Source organism: Bidens hawaiensis, unplaced genomic scaffold (genome assembly GCF_021521415.1).
Source record: "Bidens hawaiensis isolate Kalapana, Puna unplaced genomic scaffold, B.hawaiensis_p1.1 tig00010699_1, whole genome shotgun sequence".
NCBI classification, from domain to species: Eukaryota; Viridiplantae; Streptophyta; class Magnoliopsida; order Asterales; family Asteraceae; genus Bidens; species Bidens hawaiensis.
In genome coordinates this window covers 708,451-727,411 of record NW_027491818.1, presented here as the reverse complement: position 1 = coordinate 727,411, position 18,961 = coordinate 708,451, and the positions used below count along the sequence as shown (strand labels likewise).

The 18,961-nt window shown below is 40.4% G+C and overlaps 1 pseudogene across 1 annotated transcript; it reads left to right on the top strand.

The window, feature by feature from the left end:
* The first annotated feature begins 1,116 nt into the window (after positions 1–1,116).
* LOC143535900 (outer envelope pore protein 16-2, chloroplastic-like) lies at positions 1,117–3,282 on the top strand (annotated as a pseudogene). Its single transcript, XR_013135792.1, has 6 exons — positions 1,117–1,285; positions 1,392–1,443; positions 2,539–2,570; positions 2,864–2,897; positions 2,988–3,055; positions 3,136–3,282. The product of XR_013135792.1 is annotated as an outer envelope pore protein 16-2, chloroplastic-like (transcript).
* The last annotated feature ends 15,679 nt before the right edge of the window (positions 3,283–18,961 follow it).

Genomic DNA, 18,961 nt, shown 5'->3' with positions numbered 1-18,961 from the left:
CTCCTTTAAAAAAACTCAAGAACAGGGCGTTAGTATACAAAGTAAATAAATAAATAAAAACACGAACTTAAATCATCATTCTACCTCCTTTTTTTGAACGACCAACTAAGTAATGCCAGGTACTCCGTACGCGGCCCCCATTGGCTAAAGGTAGTCCCGAGCAGGACACTAGTCCGGACGTACGGAGCCCCTAGCGGTCCATCTATTGAGGGATTCACCGGATAAAACCCGACCACCTCGCCCGCCAAATGGCACGACAGCGAGGAGCCGGTAAAACCGGGTGAGATCAGGATTCGAACCCTGGCAAGCCAGGGTCATCCCTCATATTTCCCATATAAATTGGTGATAGTGAGGTTTGAACCCCCTACCTCTCACTTGTAAAGTGAGTGCTCTACCATTAAGCCACATCCAATTTATGGAAGAAGCTATTATTAACTACTACTTTCAAGCATTATTAATATTTAAGTGATTATAATATATAATTGTAAATAAAACATTGTTATATATAATTTATATCTATTTTATCATAATGTTTTCTTAATACAAAATGTTTGGTACCCAGCCTATGTGATTGATTTATTTTGAGAACCGCTTTGAGCTTAAAGAACTCGAAAGAAGTCAAGGTAACAATGTTTTTTTTTTAATTTCTTTTTACACATGTGTAACACGTAAGTGTAAGTAATGTACAAAAAATTACCGTAATTTTTTACACACCGAATCGACTTATTACACATGTGTAACTAATATTTAAACTTGTGTAATTCATTTTTTATTCAAATTTAATCTCAGCCACATATTCAAACTCATTTAATTAAATATGTGGTCTAAAATTGAGTTCTTAAAGTTATTACAACTCACCAAGTTCTAAAAATATCCCCCTATATATAATTGATATAATAAAGAAAGGAATAGAGGATAGCAAATTAATATATTATTTAAAAAGGTTGTTAGACGTGTGAAGATATGAAATGCATGCGTTGGCAATAGGTAGTGTTGGGTGACAGCCACGTGTGACAGACGTGTCCCTTTGAACCGTTATGCTCTTTCTGTTCTAACATAACATAACAAGAAAAGAAACAAAACACAGACACATACATAGATAGATACACGAGAGAGTGTGTGTTGAAAAGAAAAGAAGATGGGACACAATTTGGAAACTCGATCATTTGGTGATGAAGTGAGGAGCTACAATAATCATATTCATGTTGGAGGAGGAGGAGGTTACTTTGATTTAGGCCATCCTCTTCTTAACCGGATTGCCGGAACCTTCGTTACGGCTGCAACCGTAAGCTCATGAATACTCTCTATCTCTCTTACTGATTGACTGATTGATTGAGGAGTGATGATGATGTGATAATTATATACTATTATTATTATTATTTATGGTGCAGATTGGAGCGGTTTAGGCGGTTTCACGAGAGGCCTGTTTCACAGCTTTTCAAAGTGAGTTGAGTGACTTAACCATATATTAATACTAGCAGGGTGCTCCCGCTATGCAGCGGGGCACGGACGCAACTCAACATTGAACATATAGTCCGTGTCGGTACATACGTCACCTGATGACGGTGCACACGTGGCCTAAAATTGGACGTGTAACTCGTGCAGAGCTAGTTGCGTGTAATCGAAGATTGAACACGTGTAACCGGACGGGAATGCACTTTACCGACATTAAAACATGCTTAACCAATATACATTAATTTGAAATATACAGTAATTTGAAATAAATTATTAAAACATGCTTAACCAATATACATTAATTTGAAATATAAAGTGATTTGAAATAAATTAGTTTTTAAATCAATCCGTTTTGGCCTCAAACCCGTTCCGACTCGACAGCGTTACGAGTCTTCCGACCTGGCCCCTTTCTACTTGAACCCGAACCAAAACCATTTTTTTGTATTGACTCATTCCGATCCTATTGTATTTTTACAAATGACCTGAACTCGTCCGACTCGACCTATTACCCGGTTCTAAAGGGAAAGCGCATAACATGCTAATTTTTTTAAAACTAAAAACTATAGCAATATTATATCCAAATTAAAGAGAATAAAATGCTTGTTTTTATGATCTAATTTTTTTGAAAAAATATCAATGCGTGAAAAAGTTATGACCGTTAAAAAATTGTGGGGTAGTTAGTTTTGAATTAGGGGGCATATGTGTAATTATTATTAAACTTTATAAAAAATGGAGTAAAGTTGAGTGACTAAAGTTGTAAGTATAATCTTTGTGAGTAAAGACTTAATTATCCCTAAATTCTAAATTTTTGATGCATTATATGTTATTGAGTTTGGTACATCCCCTAACTCATGCTTTATATATTATATATATAGTATAGATATAAAGTAGAAACTGACCCCGGCCTATTCATGTTTGGAGTAATAACATTAATTAATTGACATTGATCAATGATGAAGACAGGACTAACAGTTTGGGTACTCCAAACAAGCACAATCCTTTCCGCCATCTTCGGGGTATGTATGTACATCTTCCTATTGTATCAATCAATCCTAATTAATACTTGTGTTGATTAATTTGCAGGGGAAATTGGCAGTAAATCTATTGAAGGCTTGGTATGTTAATTCATTACTTATCACTAACTTAATCATGCAACTAGTGCTCTCTCTCTCTCTCTCTCTCTCTCTCTATATATATATATATATATATATATATATATTGTTTAAAACCTTGCTTCCATCTGGTGTTATGTTAGTACTTCTTCGATCACTTTTCTTGTATATTAAGTTCGTTACAGCTCGCATGTGCTACTTAAAAGGCAGCTGTAGCTGTTTCTTATGTCGAAATACCTTTCTAATGTAAATTATGGAGTATTATTTTGTTTACCTTTTCTCTTGATGTTTTTCAGGTCAAGGTCACAGGGAAAGAATCCATACAATGGGGTAACAAAATGCTCTGTTACTCTATCTCCAGTTATTATTAATTAATAATATTAAAACCGGACCGCTTACTTTTTCTTGTGTTTTCTGCAGGTTTGGCTGCTGGGACGTATTCTGGTATTACATACGGTCTAAAAGAAGCTCGAGGAGTTCATGACTGGGTTAGCTAGTTTTCTTATTTTCTACTTGCACTAGCTAGGGCTAGGAATTTAAATGAAATGAAATATTTTTCGATTTGCAGAAAAACAGTGCGGTGGCAGGGGCAATTACGGGTGCAGCTTTGGCATTAACATCCAGCGATTCTTCTCGTGATCAGATTGTGCAGTTTGCCATCACGGACGCGGCCATGTCCACAGCTGCAAATCTTCTCACTGGCATATTCTAGTAGGGCGGGCAGGGTGTGTTTCTTTTGATCTGTGTTGTTTGTAGGTTGATGCACTTAATTTTATGTATGATTTAAGATGATGTTTTGCTTGTTTGATGGATGGGTGTTTTGTGCTTGGATACTTTCCTTTAGTATTAGTAGGGTGTTAAATCAGTCGTTCAATCTAATTAAACACGTTCGAATCGAGTTGAACAATGGTTGCTAATGTTTGTCCATTAACCTGAACAGTTTATAAAGAACTACCAATTCGTTTATTAAGAAAACGGAAACGATGAATACTTGTTTTAATTTAATCGAGAATGTTCTTTGTCAACTTTGGCCTGTTTATCAAGTTTGTGTTCTTTTTATTTTCAACATTTATATTCATATGTTAACTAGGGATAAGCATGGGATGGTACCGGTATAGTTCCTGAAAATTAGAAATTCTTGGTACCGGTACCTAAATATTCGGTTCGGTATCGATACGGTACCGGTACCGGTACCAGGTACCGGGATAGTACCAGTACCGAGGGTAAAAAATCGGGAAATACCGGTACCGTACCAATCCCGAAACTTAAAACTTTGGTACCGATTCGGTACCGACGGTACCAAATCGGTACCGATTTCGGTATTGGTACCGGGTACCGATTTTGCTCATCCCTAATGTTAACTTACATATATTGCCTTTTATTAATCCGAACTATTATCTTTCGGTCGCTACCGGTACCAACTAACAAATTGGCTCACAGTTCCAACTTATAACGTATTTATTTCCAACAGTGCGCGACTAACAGAATCCTAACGTCATTAGATGCAGTTCACATTTTTTTTCCGGAAAACTCCCTAAGCATTTTTGTAACTTTGTATCGGACATTTAGAAATATTTTTCTAGTAAAAGCCTCAAATTTTAGGTTGCCGGAACCCTAGAACCATTGTCGGAATGGTTGGTGGTGCTCAAGTGGTTGTGGTTAGTTGGTGGTGAGACAATTGGCGGTGGTGGTAATGTTCAGGTGGTGTATTCTGAAAAAAAATGCGACTTTTCCGGCCAAAAACGTTTTTCCGGTGACGTTAAGATTCTGTTAGTCGAGGAGCGTTATGAACAATTACGTTAAAAGTTGTGACCGTCGGCAACTAATTTATTAGTTGGACCGACAGCTACGAAAAAACGATAGTTGAGATTAATAAAAACCAATGTACCGATAATTTATCTGTAAACTAATTATATACCATGTATATTTTTGTTTTACAGTTAATAATTTTGTTTCAATAATAGTAAAAAAGTCACCAAAATTATTGGAAAACTTCAATGAAAAAGTATACATAAATAAAGACAGAATTACAGATATTGTCATTTATGTTTACACTCGATTTCAGTAGTTGTCCTTTATCTTTAAAATTAACATCTCTTTTACTTTATGTTTCAAAATGTTACAACGGTTGTCTTTTAGCCTTAACCCAGTTAGTTTTTCTTGTTAAATTTTGTCATTTGCAAGATATATGAGGGCAAATTAGTCATTTCACATTAAAAAAAACATTTTAATAAGTAAACCTATCTCTCTCTTCATCCACCATCCGGCTACCCCATCAACACCAATTGCCACCTCCGACAACCACAATCTCCACAACCACCGCCATCTCCTCCACTCTTACACCACAACCGCCACCGGAACTAGCTTCAAATGCCACTCGTGTTGCCGATTTGCAAAGCCCTAGATCCGAGGCCCAATGAGTCATCTACAGGTTCATTTAACCAGTTTTCCAAGTTTAAACCCACTGGTTTAGTCTCAACTGGTCTCAAATTAAAGTCAAGGTTCGGTGATGTGCCGGCTGCCATTGAAATCAAACAAATAACGCTTAAATTAACAGGTCAATTGATTTAAACACCCTAACGTTTCAACTCACTCATTCATTGTAAAAATTGAAAAAGGAGAAGCACAATTCATGCATAACTTAATTGAAGACGTGGTTTGTGATGGCCAAATAACAACCGATTTATGAATAAATGGGATTTACAGTAAATGCAACTATTAAATAAAAAAGAAGATGATTTTGGGGTTTATAACAAGCACTTGAACCAATGCTTCTGATATCTAACAAACTTTTGTTTGCTTGAAATCCCAAAGTCCAAAATGTTATATTCTTGTGCAATCCTTGAAATTCAACACACACAAAAATACTTTCAGGCTTAGAGAAGATCTCGTCGCAGTTCTAATTAGTGAAAGATGGTATGAAACTGAAACCATAGCGGCGGCATCTCCGGCGAATACGTGTTTCAGGCGGTGGTGTAAATTGACAAATCGAAGATACCAAACATAACGGCAGAGAAAATCAACAGCGGTGTAAATTAAATGATCGATTCCATTCTATTTGATAAACTCAAGAAACGAATCTGGCAATGGCAACTTGGAGGTTGCTTCCATGCCCTTGAAACCGGTCACCTGAACGAATCTGGCAACTTGGGCTTGTTGGGGGTAGGTCCGGTGGTGGCCGTGGTGAAAGAGGGGAGGAGATAGCAGCGGTGCTTGTGAAGATGGTGGTTGGCGAAGGTGGCAATTGGTGTTGGTGGGTGGATGGAGAGAGAGGGAGAGAGAGAGATGGTGATATATATTTCAATTAAGTCTTTTTTGTTATTTAATAATGTAATTTTACTGATGTCTTCTTCTCTTTCTCTTTGACCTATTAATTGAAGCCTAATTCAATTGAAGCACTAATTCAACGATCTATCAAGTGGAACAAAATTATCATGTAAAACACAAATTCCATCCACTTTTACAATCTCAATATTGTTCAACGCAGATCAACAAACTAACCGTCACCGGTTTCGAGTCTTCCACCACTTTGTCGCCGCAAATAACCGTTTTTCCAGCCTCAGTTTTCACCTTCACCGGCGGCGGTGGAAACCGGAAGCTAGCAAGAAGCCCAGTGAACTTAGAGATGATCCACGTACCTGCACCAGGGTTAGTATCCGTCCTAGATATCCATAACACATACCTACACCACAAGAGCAAAACAAATCCGATGGACCGGTAGCTTGTGACCTCGATCTTGAGGACGAAGAAGAGGAGAACTGTGACATAATAACTCCAACCAAAGACTATAAAGTTTAGAGACAGAGATTCGAATGCCAAAGATAAATATGATTAATGTACAAAATTTAGAGAGAGAGGAGGATAAATGCGTGTGCCAAGAGCACCCCATATTGAATCATACACACTGACTTCAATATTTAATGTCAACAATTTTAAAGCAACGTCCCACTTACCACTTTCAACAGTATTAGGGCTTCAATTGATAGATGAATTAGGGCTTCAATTGATCGATCGAAGAGAAGAAGACAGTAGTAAATTAGGGGCTGAACTGATGGATGGATGTTTTTAATTATTATATTGAATCATGGGTATATTAGTAATTGCATATGTTTTTGGATGGAAAAACTAACGGAAGTTAGATGTAGGGACTAATCCAGTTCGTTTTTTAAACCCCAAGGATGAAAGCAGTTCAATTTTTTTTTCAGGGACTAATAGTGACTGCGCTCTTAAACCCCAGGGACGAAAACAGTAATTTTCTCAAAAATTTATTATAGTGAACTCAAATGAAATATAACTTTAATTTTATTATTAACTTATTTAATATTATAATTTTATCATTAATAAACTACTTGCATGAATACTAGTAGAAGAGCCACGCGTTGCAGCGGAACGCACATATCCAATTGGTAGTGGTTCGGTTAGTTATGACATCGGCATTTGCTATAACAAAATTTATATGTGGTATAAATTACGACAAAATTTAAAAAAATATATATCTAATGAGAAAAAAAAGCAGGGGGGGGGGGGGGTCTGGGACCCCGGTTACACTAAGCTTTGCTGTTGTATATCACATTAGCAAAACATAAATAAATAAATAAAAAACAATACATGACATATTTAAGTTGTATTATTTTGTTAATGAAACTAACCAAGGTGACAAGTAATTTATGCTTACTTATATATTAAAAAATGGCCTAACTCTAGGCAGAAAGTTTGCGACAATTTGTAACACGGTATTCGTTTCTATTAGTTCATCAATCATCTCGTGATATATTATATAGTTATATACCCGTCCATTGTCTAGTATTGTCACACCCCAACCTACGGCGGAACATGCCGGGGCGAGACATTGATTGTATCATAGCTCAGAAGACACTATATAATTACACGTGTCAATATCAAAATTATTATTTCACATAAACCATACATTAAAGCACAATAATACACAGTTCTCAAAACAGATACATATATCAATAATAAACTTAAATTAAATAACATTCTTCACATCATCGAGCAACCTAAGGTATCACTACTTCAACAATCTTGAAGTCATCCAATAAAGCTACCTGCGCCATGCGTGAAAATACATATATTTGTCAACATAAAGTTGAGCAAGTAAACCACGGTTTTGAGTATATATAATAATAAAATGACAATTCCATGCGATAATCATAAATCACTACAATTAGTGTAACAGTAAATAAAAGTTGTCTTTTCAACCGAATCACATAGATAAGAGTTTACTCTGACGACGTATGATCATACTAATGAGGATGAGGATGAGATACCAACCAACATAAAATAAACACATAGTCATATTCGCACATAACAACTAATCGAGCAATTACAGTAATGCATATAATGGAATTGTAGTGAAAACAACAACTTGATTTTTGAACGCATAACGCCCACAAAATTTGTATAGCAGTAAAAAGGGGGATGTGAATTTACTTACTTTATGGAGTAGGATAAACGAGGAAGAGATAATAAAAGAAAAGGCTAGGATGAAAACGGTCAAGCTCCTTGAGGTTTGTCGACAATTATTCCTAGTTGTTAATGATAAAGTGAGTTAAATATAAATGATAAAATAAAACGACGGGTCTTGGGTCTTGATGGTGTCATTAGTCTTATTGTCATATTCATACGATGTTGCAGTTATTAACGTTATTATCATTACTATTATTATTATTACTTAATTATCATTATTATTAATTATTGTTGATAAACAAGATAAATATTACTTATTGATAAATCAGTAAAATATTATGTAATATACATAAACTAACGTGGAGGCTTAAAAGAAGATTTATTATGAATAATCTAGAGTGGTTCGGTTTATCAAAATATTGTATTATGTGTAGTAAATATAACAATTTGATTAAAAAGGTTTTAAAGAAACTAAAGTAGAAAACCGGGTTTCGTGAGACTTAGAGGTTCTGTTTTAAGAAAAATAACATTTATTACTTGATAACTATAAACAATATTAAGTATATTATAGGTAAAGTGATTAAAAAGAAATGAAATATAAAAACCGGGTCCAGGGGGCTCGAACCCGCGCCTGGACCGGTTTCTATAGAGGTAGGGTACCAAAAATACCCAAATACCCTTAAGTACCACCGGCGGATCACAGAGGGACCTCTAATAGGCCACCCGCGGGGCATATGGATCACCCGCATATCACGGTAGAGGAGGAACGCCCTCATACCACGCGCGGAAGCATCCCGGCACCCTCAAAAGTCATCCACAAGACATGACATATGTCCGCCTAAACAACCGGAAGACAATGCCAGCGGGACAGCTGTCATCAATTAACTACCATCTAGAAGAATATCCACGATTGTTACTTGAGGAATACGTGACTTACCAGCCAATGAACAAATGACACCTGGCCAGGTTGTTATAACCGTGCACATGGCCAGGGTGCGATCCGTCCTATCATTGGGCGACACGTGTCCAGGTTGTTATACCCATGCACATGGGACATATAGCTCAACCTATCATAAAAGGACACGCGTCCAGGCGGTTGTCAAAGATTTTCAAGAAGAGGACAGCTGGCCCAATCACCTTCCTACATCCTTCGGCTATAATACCTTGTCAAACGGTATGAGGTAGGCATCCATTCACTCATATTCTGACTACACTTAGTCTACTTACTTCAGTACTTTCTTCTCTACGAACGTTACTGATTCTCACGCCGGAGGGTGGTTACAGGAAGACCCCCCCTCTTGTCCTTCCTGTAACGAGACTCACGGTGTTTGTTTTGTAGGTTCCGGTCACTGGACTTTGGGAAGTTATACTCATATCTTGGTTGTAATTATCATATTCTACCCTGTCGACTCATTGGATCCAGGACCCATACTTGGGGATAGGATCCGGGTTTCTTCATTGGCGCTATCCGTGTTTGGTGTTAGAACAACAATAGTTTTCGTTGGTTTTTTGGTTCGTTCGATATGAGTAAACTTCCTGAAGGGCTGACGGGAACCCCTGCACCTGATTCACGTGTAACTAATACAGAAGTACCTCAAGGTCTTAGTGTTTTTGCACGTATCACGACTCCAAGTGGCCGTACTCTTGAACGTGTCACAGCTCCGGGGTCACGAATCACTGATGTAACACCTGGGGGTTTCACCCTAGAAAATGCTACAGCACCAACCGGCCCCACTCCCACAGATATGGGACGTGTCTCGCCACCGGAAGGTTCCAATTTGGCTAATCTCAGACGAATTACGGAGGAGACTCACCGAAGCCGGTTAGTATTGGATCCGGAAGATGATTCAGGTGATTCTGACATGGCGAGGTCTCATCAACGTAATTCTAGATCCAGATGAGCGTTAACTCCTGAAGAGATCCATGCACAACAACAAAGTTTGGTGGCTGAATATGAGCGCAGGAAACGTAACGAAAGATTTCATGTTCGTACTTTGGATTATGAGGAATCTCCCTGGAGATCTCCTTCTCCTCCACCAACAGTGAGAGGAAGTCAGATCCGTTATAGCCAACAGGCGGAGCCAGAGTTTGGCAAAATTCAAAGGCTACGTCCTCGTCCTCGCATCGACATGCGGATGCCATCTTACTTGGAAGAATTTGATAGTTATGATTCAACTTACCAACCGGGGGAATACAGTACGTATACCGGTGATAGCAGGATGAGCTCACGGGTGAGAAGAAGTCGTCCGCATGACCTAGTTCGTCACACCGAGTACCATAGCAATGCTGAACGAGACTTTACCAAGCCATATCGCCCCGCGGCTTTTGCCGAAAAATCAAAGTTCATAGCAAGTATTGCTACAACACCATTTCCTGTTAATGCTAAAATACCTACATCGGTAGGTAAATACAATGGTATGACTGATCCAAGTGATCATCTCCAGAACTTTGTGGCGGTAGGTGGTGTTAGTGGTTGGATGCTCCCCTATTGGTGTCATATGTTCGCATTAACACTAACAGGGGCAGCAAGATAGTGGTTTGAAAACTTACCTGAAGGTGAAATTTCTAGCTGGGACGATCTGGTGAAAAAATTTTCTCAACAGTTCAGCCAGCAGAAGAAACATACGCGAGACCAATCAGAAATTTTAGATGTCGTTCGTCGCGATAACGAATCTATAGAAGATTTTATCACCAGGTTCAATGACGAGAGCCTAAATATTGGCGGAATTAGTAAAGACATGCTTCGCGGTGCCTTTCGCAAAAACGTCAAATGTGATGATTTAGTCCGCACACTTACTGGCAGAGATGGAATGCCAAAAGAGTGGGACGATCTTATGACTGCGGCAAAGGTGTATGCTAACACTGAGAAAACATTGAGGAGTGGTCACCCGAAGCAAAAATTTAAAGTCGAGTTTCAAAATCCGAAGCCGAATAGACAGGCGAAAGGCCCTATTTGGTCGAGACTTCAGCCAAGTACGGAAGCATCAAAACCATTTGATGCACGATCACTCATAGGCAACAAGAACAAAACGGGACCCTCGAACCGAGGCCCCAATAATTGACTCCCCTTTCAAAGACTCCCGCTGAAATTCTCACTATAGAAAATATAAATTTTCGAAAGCCACAGCCACTGACAAGAAGATCATTCTTGGATGCCAAAAAACATTGTTCGTATCATGACGACATTGGTCATAATACGAACGAGTGTAGAACATTAAAAAACGAAATTGAGGCGGCTGTAAAGTCTGGAAAGCTTGGACACCTAAAAAAAAATGGAAAACCTGACAACAGTAAAGCTCTTACAAGGGACATCCAGGGTCCAAGTAAAAAGCAAGTCAAAGATTTGAACGTCCATATGATACAAGGCGGGTACGATACAGGGAAAAAGAGGAAGGAGTCTGATGATGAGGAATGTAAGAATGAGCCAGTGATCTTTCCTCGAATCAAGGGGGCCCGAATAACAAAAACCCCTTGATCATCACTGCCCTATTCGGGCACTACCGTTCCTAATACGTCTTCTTCGACACCGGTAGTACATCGGACATTATGTATGAACAATGTTTTGAACAGCTTGACGAAGAAGATAGGGAAATATTGAAACCCATCCACGCTCCAGTATCTGGGTTCGGAGGGGAAATAATGCATCCGCGTTGTGTAATTTCATTCCCAGTCACCCTAAGCGACGGAATTCATTCTAGGAACGAGGAGGTCGAGTTTTTGGTTCTGCCTGCAACATCGAAACATGACATTATTCTCGGACGTGAAGCAATTGGTGACTTCAATGCTCATCCGTCCACAGCTCATGGGGCAGTGGGAGTCCCAACTTGCACTGGTGTAGCAATAATTCATGTTAATAGACATTGTTTTGCAACTGAAAGTTCAAAACCTAGCAAGATTCCAAAACAAACTTTGAAGGCAGAACCAGAAAAGTGGGTTTTGAACAAGAAGTTCCCAGATCAAACTGTGACAATTGGACCTGCTATCTCTGAGATAGTAAGGACTTTCCTGAAACAGCTGTTATCAAAAAATATTGATGTTTTCTCATGGCAACCCGCGGACATGACAAGTGTGCCGCGGAACATTGCGGAACATAAGCTGCGGGTAAATCCACTCTTTACACCGATAGTTCAAAAACAACATAAGATGGGTCCGGAGCAATGGGTCATGGCGGATGTGTATCGATTTCAAAGATCTAAATAAAGCATGTCCCAAGGATTGTTATCCTTTACCCGAAATAGATATCAAAGTTGATGCTGTGGCACCGTTCAAATTCAAGTGTTTCCTGGATGCCTATAAAGGCTACCATCAGATCCGCATGGCGGCGGGCGATGAGGACAAAACAACATTTCGTACTGATCAAGGCACCTTTTGCTATAAAATGATGACTTTCGGACTTAAGAATGTGGGAGCCACATGTCAACGATTAATGGACATAGCGTTTAAAGGTCAAATTGGTCGAAACCTGGAAGTTTATATGGACGATCTCGTAATTAAAAGTGTTGAGGAAGACCAGATGTTGAGAGATATTGAAGAGACATTCGAAACCTTGAAAAGCATCAACATGAAGCTGAACCCAAATAAGTGTTCATTCGGAATGGAGGAAGGAAAATTTCTTGGAGTAATTGTCACAAGTACAGGCTTCAAAGATCACCCAGATAAAGTTCAAGCTGTGGCTCGCATGCCTTCTCCTTCTTCCCTCAAGGAAGTACAAACACTCAACGGTCGATTGGTTGCTTTGAATCGTTTCTTGGCAAACCATGCAGCCAAATCTTATCCTTTTATCTCAACACTAAGAAATTGCCTCAAGAAAGCACAATTCAAATGGACCGCGGAAGCGGAACAAGTTTTCTTGGAGGTTAAAAAATGTTTGATGGAATTGCCCACGTTAACAGCACCCCAAGCGGGAAAACCTTTAACATTATACCTATCGGCTTCAGACATTGCCATCGGGGTTGTCCTTCTGACAGATCGAAAGAACGTCCAAACACCGATCTACTATGTCAGCAGAACGCTTTCGGACCCGGAAACGAGATACTCCATGCTTGAAAAACTTGTTTTAGCACTGATTTATGCTGCCCGACGCCTCCGCAGGTACTTTCAAGGGCACCCCATCAATGTCTTAACAGGATACAAGCTCAAAAACGTTCTCAGTAAACAAAAATTGTCTGGGCGATTGGCCAAATGGGCCATCGAGCTAGGTGAACACGCAACAGAATACAAACCTAGGCCAACAATCAAAGGGCAGGTGTTGGCGGACTTCGTGACAGAAATCCCGCATCACAAGGAAAAAGAGTGTTTGATCGAGCAACAACCCCAAGTACCTCCAGAATCAGGACAGATTTGGTCTTTATTTACGGACAGAGCTTCAAGCAGTGAGGGATGTGGCGCAGGCCTCAGGCTAGTCAATCCCGAAGGCCATCAGTTTACATACGCCATAAAGTTGGACTTCAAAAGTACCAACAACGAGGCAGAATATGAAGCTTTCTTGGCGGGTTTACGGATAGCCAAAAAGCTTGGGGTTAAGCATTTAGAAGTCCAGGTAGATTCCATGTTGATTGCGGGACAGATCAATGGCATATACGAAGCAAAAAATGATATCATGGCCTCTTATGTGTCGCAGGCAAAAGATTTGATGCTCCAGTTCTCTTCTTGCAAAGTCATTCATATAAAGAGAAGCGAGAACAAATCAGCAGATGCTCTCAGTAAATTGGCTTCAAAAAACTTCGAACATTTTGCCAAAGACATCCGCATTGAAATATTAGACCGCCCTTCTGTTCCGCAACATCAAGTTTTAGTGATCCAAACGGGAGTAGAATCCTGGATGACACCCATTATAGCATACTTGTCATCCGGAGCACTTCCGGAAGGAAAAGTAGCGGCCCGGAAGATAAAGCACAAAGCCTTGAACTATCAGATACATGACGGTATTTTATACCGACGTTCCTTCCTCGGACCACTACTTCGATGTGTGGATGCCGAGGACGCGAACTACTTAATCAGAAAGGTTCACGAGGGCATTTGTGGTCTTCACGCTGGCCCACACATGGTCATGGTGAAATTAATGAATGCCGGATATTATTGGTCGGGGATGCATTTGGATGCTATAAATGAAATCAGGAAGTGTGATTCATGCCAGCGCCATGCCCCTAACACACTGCGACCAAAGAATGAACTCGTTCCAGTCACTTCGGCTTGGCCATTCCAAAAATGGGCTATCGATATCATGGGACCTTTCCCTGAAGCCCCTGGACGGGTCAAATTCTTAATAGTAGCCATTGACAACTTTACAAAATGGGCGGAGGCCAAACCAGTTGCTTCTATAACAGCAGTGAGTGTTAAAAATTCTTGTGGGAATTCATCATTTGTCGTTTCGGCCTCCCTCTTGAGCTCGTTAGTTATAATGGGACACAATTCGCGGACAGTGGGTTACAAGAATGGTTAAAAGAGTTACACATTTCTCAAATCTTCACCTCTGTAGCCCACCCGCAAGCGAATGGTCAAGTCGAGAGAACCAATCGGACCATCAAGGAAGGAATTAAGGCAAGATTATGAACTAAAAGGACGGGTTGGGTCGAGGAATTGCCCCATGTACTATGGGCCTTCCGCACTCAAAAGAATTCTAGTAATTCAGAAACCCCCTTTAGTTTGACCTATGGTACAGAAGTTATGATTCCGGCTGAGATTGGTATCCCATCCGCCAGAGTTCTTATGATTGAAGATAATGATCATGAACTCCGGATGAACCTTGACCTCCTCGAGGAAAGGAGAGAGCTAGCATCGATCCGCGAGAATAATTATAAACGCCAGTTGCAAAAGTACTATAACTCGCGGATCCAACGATGCGAGTTTGATGCGGGAGACTACGTCTTCCGCAATAATGAAGCCTCCGGGCAAGAGCCTCTAGGAAAGTTGGCCCCAACTTGGGAAGGACCCTATAAAATACAGAAAGTTTATCTAAAGGGGCTTACAAGTTGGAAAAGTTGGATGGGACTGAGATCCCTAGAACTTGGAATGGGGCCCAACTAAAAATATGCTATATATAGTTTGTTTTTCCCTTCTGGCCTCCGTGCCTAATTGAATATTTACAACCTATGTATTTTTACTTCTTGTAATTCGGCTTATGCCTTTATAATAGAAATTTTCTTTTCAGTCACTTATGACGTGTAACCCTTTATTGGCATACAAAGAAGATCCTATAAACACTTATATTATGACAAATAAACAAAGTGTAGCAGATACAAAATGAAACCTTCTTTATTTACACAAATGGGATTACAACAACAAAAAAAAAGATCAATTACAAGGAAAGAAAAATTTATGGTGCAGCATCATTATGCCCCGCACCTCTGTCTCCCACATCTTCAGCATGTTCTTCATCTTCTTCATCAAGTTCAAGAAGAGATTTTAACTGCTTGATGCTGTCCTCCTTGTCCGCAAGCTCAGATATCTGCTCCGTCAAGGAGAACTTCAAAGAATCCAAATCCTTTGTTTTTTGTTTAAGAATGGCAACAGTATCTTGACCAGCTAAGATATATTCTTCAGGACGCTTAGAAGTTGAACCAAATTGGTAACCTTCTTTAAAGCCCAGTTGGCGGCCAGCCTGCTTCGACGCCTTCAAAAGGACAGCAACATAATTCCCAAGCTCATCGCTCTCCCGAACATCGGCGATGACCTGTTAAGACATTTATGCATACATGACTTCGAACACTTGGATTATTTATAATAAGTATAAGGTACATACCTTGGGAATAGCTTCCGCCAATACCATTTTTGGTCAGCTTTGGCCTGAACATGATCCATTTTGTGACCAACGCACTCCAAGGCTTGGTCACGGTTTTTGGCATTAAGATCAGATAGACGCTTGTCTTTGGCTGCTGATTCAGCTTGAAGGGCTTCAATTAATTTGGCCTGTTTAGCCATTGATTTTGCTTGTTCTTCCAATTGCTTCTAAAGAACAACTTTGGTTTCCTCGGCAGCAGACCGAGCAACCTTCTCTGCCTCACGAGCCTGATGGACCTCTTGAGATTCGTTCATCACTTTGTTTTAACAAATGGGATTACAACAACAAAAAAAAAATTAAACCTTCTTTATTTACACAAATGGGATTACAACAACAAAAAAAAAAGATCAATTACAAGGACAGAAAAATTTATGGTGCAGTATCATTATGCCCCGCACCTCTGTCTCCCACATCTTCAGCATGTTCTTCATCTTCTTCATCAAGTTCAAGAAGAGATTTTAACTGCTTGATGCTGTCCTCCTTGTCCGCAAGCTCAGATATCTAATCCGTCAAAGAGAACTTCAAAGAATCAAAATCCTTTGTTTTCTGTTTAAGAATGGCAACGGTATCTTGACCAGCTAAGATATATTCTTCAGGACGCTTAGTAGTTGAACCAAATTGGTAACCTTCTTTAAAGCCCAGTTGGCGGCCAGCCTGCTTTGACGCCTTCAAAAGGACAGCAACATAATTCCTAAGCTCATCGCTCGCCCGAACATCGGCGATGACCTGTTAAGACATTTATGCATACATGACTTCGAACACTTGGATTATTTATAATAAGTATAAGGTACATACCTTGGGAATAGCTTCCGCCAATAGCCATTTTTGGTCAGCTTTGGCCCGAACAAGATCCATTTTGTGACCAACGCACTCCAAGGCTTGGTCACGGTTTTTGGCATTAAGATCAGATAGACGCTTGTCTTTGGCTGCTGATTCAGCTTGAAGGGCTTCAATTAATTTGGTCTGTTTAGCCATTTATTTTGCTTGTTCTTCCAATTGCTTCTGAAGAACAACTTTGGTTTCCTCGGCAGCAGACCGAGCAACCTTATCTGCCTCAAGAGCCTGACGGACCTCTCGAGATTCGTTCATCACTTTAAGAGCTTCCTCCTTGGCATCAGTTGCAGAGGCCGCCAGCTCGTCCCGTTGTTCATTCATCGCCAACCAATCCCTGGTTATTTCCTGGTTGGTGGAAATAACATTCGCCAAATAGTAAGAATTGGAGTTCAGTAGTTCTTGGCGAATACTGCGACGGCGTCTCTCCCTCTCGCCGGGAGGAAGGCTCTCCCGCAAATACTCGAAGCAGAGGTCCACGTCACAGAATGTGTAATCTCGACGTAAGGACAAATTCGGTTGATGCGGAGTGGGATCTTCCTCCTACGGAGCAGGAGAAGTCTGAGGAGCGTGTGGGAACATGCTCACACCCCCTTTATCCCTAAAGTGATGAACATTATACGAAGGCGACATACTGACATCTTCAGTATCGTCAGACCTCTTATTCTTCATAGGAGAGTCATACGCCACCTCAATGGGCTCCTTCGCAGTGTTAGGAGGCGGTGGTGGCGGAGGAGGAGTTGAATCTTTCAACCCAGCAGCACTTTTAGAAAGGTTGTCCAGGTTCACTGAAAAGCATTAGCAAAAGGTTAGAAAAATTCTAATACGTAGCAGCTTACAAATAAAAAGATGTTGCATACCTAACGAAGGATCGTCCGAGTCAAGTTGATCCAAACGAGCTTCCAAGGCGGCATGATTTGCCTTCTTGGATTTTTTATTCTTTAAGGCAATCTTGACCGGATTAACCTTGCGCTTCCCGGCCACCTTAGAAACGTCCGCATCAACAACTAGACGCTTACCCTCAGCGGTAACATCATCAGGTACCGGACCCTTAACTTCCGCAGCAGTGTCAACATCATCTTGACCTGCTGTTTGGTTAGTAGTGGCTCTTTGATGGGTGAGACCTGCAATTGAGTCCACAGCTTTGTTAGCATCAATCGAACATACTTCTTCACAAAGTGACGACTCCTCGCTAGACGAAAATAGTACGATCACTCCGCTAGAAGTAATGGCAGTCACGGGTCGGGGTTGTAGAATGCCCTCACCATTAAGTATGGCTTCTTGAACATACTTCTCACCTTTGGCATACATAGGTTCGGAAACCACAGGTTTCGGATGAAATGCAGTAGGGAACAAAAAATTGTTGCGAGTTCGATCCAAAAAGGGGTCGTCCCTCGGTTCAATCGGACGACGTACCATCATGTCCCCTTCGTGATCCAACAAAGTGCTGAAGGCAAAACCTTCACCTATACAAACAAATAAAACAAGTCAGGAATTACTAATCATTAAGAAAAAGATAGAAATGATAAACAAACTTACTCTTGTCGGACTTCTCGTAGTATGGTTCCAAGTTAGGAAATCGCCATAAACGGCTCATATTCGCACACACCATTGCCCCTTCATGAATTGGGCGCATGGGAGTTGGAGTGGCAGTAAAGGTTTTAAACCAGGCAAGCCCTTTGTAATCAGAGGCCGGAACCACTGGCATGGCATCTTCCGCCTTCCGACGATTCATCTGGAACGGAACAACCTCCTCCCGGATCCAGAAAAACTTAGTTTTCCAGTCATGAAGGATGCGGATCCACTCCACACCTATACTTCTCTTCTCGATGGTTGCGAAACTGTACCACCCATCGCGAAAGGTCATTTTATAAAAAATGGCAAACATGTCAGCGGAAGGTTCAAGGTTGCGGGATTGACAACAAAATTCGAAATATCGAATCCTCAACATCCCAAAAGGATGGATCTGGGAGAGATGAATCCCATAAGCTGTCAAGATCAATTCGACAAACTTCGTCACCGGAATCCGGAAATTCCCCGTCGTAAAATGGTCTACATATACAGCTATCTTCTTCGGAGGAGGATTAGTAGCAATGGAACCATCAGCCAGGCGTTCCGGTTCCCACTCAGTCGCCAGCCCATATACGTTAACAACGTCGTTAAAGTACTCTTCTTTAAGGGCTACGACGACCTCGGTAATAGTAGGAGTACTCTTCTTATCTTTAGCCATCTAAATAGAAGACGATGAAGAAATCTCAGAAAATCTTTCAAAGGCTTGAATGTTTGAGAGAAAAGGAATTGGAAAGCGATAAAGACACAGGTGGTTTATTTATACTCATCGCAATTAATGCGACTG